The following is a 5,356-nucleotide window of genomic DNA, read 5'->3' as shown; positions in this document are numbered from 1 at the left end:
CAGTAGAGTGCTGTAGCATCATAGCTCACAGCAACCTCAAACTCTTGGGCTTAAGCAATTCTCTTGCCTCAGCCTCCCAAGTAGCTGAGACTACAGGCGCTTTCCACAACGCCCAGCTGTTTTTAGAGATAAAGTCTTGCTCTGATTCAGGTTGGTCTCAAACCTTGTGAGTTCAGGCAGTCCATCTGCCTTGGCCTCCCAAAGTGCTAGGATTAGCGGTGTGAGCCACCATGCCCAGCCCAAGATCCTGTTTCTAAAAATAAATAAATAAATAGGCTGGGCACAGTGGCTCACACCTGTAATCCTGATAATCTGGGAAGCTAAGGCAGGTGGATTGCTTGTGCTCAGGAGTTTGAGACCAGCCTAAAGCAAGAGCAAGACCCTATCTGTACTAAAAACAGAAAAATTAACCAGGTGTTGTGGTGGGTGCCCTATCATTCCATCCCAGCTACTTGAAAAGCTGAGGCAGGAAGATTGCTTGAGCCCAGTAGTTTGATGTTGCTATGAGCTAAAACACCACAGCACTCTAGCCTGGGCTAGAAAAAAAAATCTGTGAATGCTCTATCCTAAGTTGTGATTCTGTTTATTTGAGAGCAATAGTAGGAATTCATGTTCACATATACTTAGTCTAGGTGACTAATATTTCTGCTTCTACAGATTTGATTCTAAATTGTTGGAAACTATTCTGATGTAAAGATCTATTTTAAACTCACAGTTTTTTTCTTCCAGTGTCTTTTATTCTTTGAATGTTGCTTTATTAGCAGTAGTTAATTATCATTTGATATTTGTAAATCTCATGCTTCCTCTCCTTAATGTTATTACCACTTGACTTCTGTCCCTTACATGCAGAGTTCCTTAGTGCAACCCTAAAGCCTCAGTTTGAGAAATTTCTCTTGGATCATAGAGCATATACTGTAGAATGCTATATCCCATCATACTGTGATTCTGAACCCTTGGAGTTGTCCTCAGCCTTAGAGTTCTTTATCAGGTGATTATTTGGACTGAGAATTCTCCTTAACTTTTAGAGAAGAAGCCTAACCTGTTGGTTAGTCTAGATTTTGTGTACTTAATTCCAAAAAATTTGCCAAAGCATTTTGCTACTTTCCTACAGGGATACATTGTTTTTTTTATTTTAAAATTCTTAAAGAAATTATTTTTGGCATGCAATTAGTAGAATTCCTGGTGTCTGATCAGTGCTGCCTATTGGTTTCCATCCCTTTGGAAAATGCCACTGAGCGTTAGCAATTGATGTAATTTTGTAAAGCTGCCCCAGCCAGCTTCATCAGGAAGGACACTAGAAGAAGAATGGAAAACATGCGCTTCTGTTCCTAAGCTTTCCTTGGACGACTCCATTGCTCAAGCTTCATGCACTTTGTTTCTTAAATGGAATATGAGGTAGAAGATCTGTGCAAGTAAAGGAAAGGGTCTTCTGTTCAGTGAGCAGCTGTGTTGCCTCTTGTGATTAGGGCCCAGGGTTGGTGCCTTCTCCCCAGTGGAGGTGCTGCCTAGTACTGAGGTTGACTGATGCATAAAGAAGGAAACCGTTTCTCTCTTCTGCCTCTCAAGGCATCCTTAGCTCTGTCTGGCATCTGCTACAGGGAGACATACTTCAAGCTAAAACTTTTCATTTCTTCTTAAAGAGATATATCTCACTGTCTTTTATTGACTTTTTTAAAAAGTGGGGTGTGGTAGGACCTGTGGTAAATAAACATTTGTTTACCAGATTTACCTATGCAAGACTAAGCCAGATGACACATACTTTGGTGCAAAACGAATTAAGAAGGAAAAGCCAGGTTTATTTCCTAGAAGAATTAGGATTGTATTTAGCTGCAGGTAACAAAAAAAACCAACTTCATGGTCTTAAACTTCACTCAATCAATTGCCTAATAATAGGCAGTCCAGGCTGGTGTGATGGCTCACCTGTGTCGTCAGTGAGCCCGGTAGTGCCTTCTGGCTACCCACTTTGCAAACCTCATCATGTAGCTTCTGTTCCCATGGAACCAAGATACCTCCTGTATCATCACCACATTCCTCCCACAAAGAAGGCATGAGTTCTTCTAACAGGATTCATGTCTTTATTTGGGAAGAAGTGCCTTTTCTGGTGACTTTGGTATATGTCTTCATTTTTGTAATTTTGTCATATGCCCACCTCTAGATGCAAGGAAAGCCTTGGATTGAGCGTTATACTCTTCCAGTCACTATAGTTAAGACAAGGGATATTGGGGTTGTGGACAGTTTTTAGGTAGCCAGGCCGTAGTGTCAGCCGCTTTCCCCATGTATTCACTTGCTTCTGGCTGAGGCCCCACCAGATGCTAGTTACCAGCATTTAGTCATAGAATTACCTCGTCAGGCAAATTTCTCTTATTCATTGATTAAAACATGGAGTATATGATAGTAGTGGGAGCAGCAGCTTCACAATCAAGGTGTTTAATGAAAGCATCTTTCCAAAGCTAAGAGTAAGCTTAAGGCAGGATGGAAGAGGAGGCCATCTCAACTGGGTATCCAGTTGAGAAGTGAGCAGATGGAGAGAAGCCTAGCTGGCAGCCCAGGGCAGCTAGGGTGAGCTGGCCGAAACCAGATATGCCAGCACAGTTTTTTTTTTTTTTCTTCTTTCCCTTTGTCTTCTCATGTGGGTTTGAAATGGAAAAATAAGATGGCTATAGTTTGGCTCAAATAATCTATGTGTTCCAATTACCTATTGCTGCGTAATAATCCACTCAAATCCTAGTGGCTTGAGAAAAAGATATCTTTTATTTTTCCATATATTTGCAGTTTGGGCATGGTTGGCAGGACAGCTTGTCTCTGTTTCACATGGTGTCTGTTGAGGGGGCTCAAAGCCTGGGGTCTAGAATCATGAAGGCTCTTTGATGCGTGTCCCTGGAGGTTGGTGCTGGCTGGGACTTGGCTGGAAGTGGGACTGAGGCTTTTCCACATGGCTGTTTGGCTTTCTTACAGCACGGTGGCTAGGTTTTATGGGTGAGCATACAATGGGGAAAGCCAGGAGGAAGCTAGATCACCTTTTGTGACCCAGCCTTCAGTCTTCAGTCTCACTTTTGCCACATGCTGTTTATTAGAAGTGAGTCATTAAGACTGGCCCATATTCACAGGGAGGGGACTAACTGCACCTTTTGATGGGAGGCATGTCAAAGTATATGTGGGCGTGTTTTAAAAGGACCACACTAATGACAATTTGTTTACTTTTGCATTTTAGCAGGATCATGGCAGGACCATTTCACAAATTAAGATGGAGATGTTTGTAGTGATCAGGGCAGGTCCATAAACTCCATCTTCTTTTACTGTTGTTAACTTAGAGAAAAAGTTGTAGTTCTTATAAGAAAATGGTAGACAGTGATATGATTGATACCCATATGCTTTTCATAGAAATGATACAGTCAGTAAATTTATCAAGTGCAGATGAAAATTTTTGTTGGAAAAGGAAATGAAAACATTATATGGCATTCTTGGACAATTCAGTGTTTTGTAGTCAAAGTCTAAAGGAAAGTTCTTTTATTGGCACTTCAGAAATGCAGATTTCACATTTGAACTCAGCAGTAACTCACTAGGAGAGCTTGTGTATGCTGGTGAGGGTGGAATAGATTTGTGGTCTGGACATAGTTGATTTAAAGTTAAAAATCATTGAAACCTGATGTTTGTAAAGTTGGTATAGATGGGACCAAGGAGACTTTACTATGTTTAACACACAATAGCCTTTTGTTTAATTCCCTACTGAGAATATCTCTAGAAGTAAATGTTTGCTGCAGGCTCCTATTAAAATGTGAGGGGAAATTGAATTAAGATTCCAAATCTTTAACCTTTTTCATATACTCTGTTAGATCTCCTCCATATGGGTAAATCTTTAAAAGTTTAGAGAAATATTCTGAGAGGAAACATGATATTCCTCTTTTATCAGCATGAGAAAAATAATAAATATTAATTAGCCTTTTTCTGAACCAGTTTTAGTTCTACCATGGTTGTTTGCTGGGTCAATAAGTCAATGTCAGTAATCACTGTGGATTGAATGAAGAGAGTGTGTGTGTGTGTATGTGTGTGTTTATAAATTTCTTGTCATGTGGCATAGCCAAGGAGTCAGAACTCTTTGAACAATTTCATTGGCAAATTTGATTTAATTTATTTCAAGGAAAATCTTAGCAGCATTTGGCCTTTATGACTTTGTGGTACTTTTATAATACTTTAAATTCATTTCTAGTGAATTTCTTGTAAGTATACTTTTTATGAACATTTCAAAAAACTAACAGTCACTTCTTAGTTTTAATAATTTTAACACCTATTAATGGTTTTTCTTTTATAGGTAATGATTTTATTCTTCTGTTTCCTAATAGTTATATATTGTTTTTATTTTCACATTGCTTTTAAAGAATATGGTAAGTAATAATAGAGTTGCAGTTCTATCTAGTTCCTTCAGACTATGAATGAAGCATCTACAGTGTTTTAGTTTTAGGTTTGTTAATCCATTCCTGGGTTGGTAGATATTTAGACTGGTTGTAAATTTCAGGTGATTGTAAATTGAGCTGCAATAAACAGTCTAATTCAAATATCCTCATGATAATAGGATGAAGAAAATAAAGGTTTTTTTTTTTTCTTCTGGATAGATGCCTAGTAATGGGATTGCAGGATGAAATGGGAGGTCTAATTTGATTTCTTTGAGGATTCTTGATACTTCCTTCCAAAAAGGTTGTATTAGTTTGCAGTCCTACCAGCAGTGCACAAGTGTTCCCTTCTCTCCCATCCACACCAGCATCTGCAGCTTTGGGACTTAGGGATGTGGCCCATTCTCTCTGGGGTTAAGTGATATTTCAGGGTAGTTTTGATTTGCATTTCTCTGATAATTAGGGATGATGAGCATTTTTTCATTTTTTTGTTAGCCATTCATCTGTTTTCTTTAGAGAAGGTTCTATTCATATCTTTTGCCCAGTGATATATAGGATTGTTGGCTCTTTTTTTTGTTGTTGATTAGTTTGAGTTTTCTGTAGATGCTAGTTAACAAGTTTTTGACTGATTCATAATGTGCAAATATCTTTTCCCATTCTGAAGGTTGTCTGTTTGCTTTGGTTGTTGTTTCCTTAGCTATACAGAAGCTTTTCAGTTTAATTGAGTCCCAGTTCCTGAGATCAAGAAGGAAATCACCAAATTTTTAGAACATAATGATAATGAAGATACGAGTTATCAGAACCTCTGGGATACGGCAAAGGAAGTCGTAAGAGGGAAATTTATAGCATTACAAGCCTTCCTCAAGAGAACAGAAAGAGAGGAAGTCAACAACTTAATGGGACATCTTAAGCAACTGGAAAAGGAAGAACATTCCAATCCCAAACCCAGCAGAAGAAAAGAAATAACC

At 38.8% G+C, this 5,356-nt stretch overlaps 1 protein-coding gene across 1 annotated transcript in view; it reads left to right on the top strand.

Moving 5' to 3' along the window:
- Nucleotides 1-5,356, top strand: part of EFL1 (elongation factor like GTPase 1) — a 138,060-nt gene that overhangs the window by 57,889 nt on the left and 74,815 nt on the right. The gene's annotated exons all lie outside the window — the stretch shown is intronic.

The sequence above is a fragment of the Otolemur garnettii genome, unplaced genomic scaffold (genome assembly GCF_000181295.1).
Source record: "Otolemur garnettii isolate 467f Iridium unplaced genomic scaffold, OtoGar3 scaffold00011, whole genome shotgun sequence".
NCBI classification, from domain to species: Eukaryota; Metazoa; Chordata; class Mammalia; order Primates; family Galagidae; genus Otolemur; species Otolemur garnettii.
Note: the sequence above shows the minus strand (reverse complement) of the source record. Positions and strands in the feature narration are given on the sequence as shown.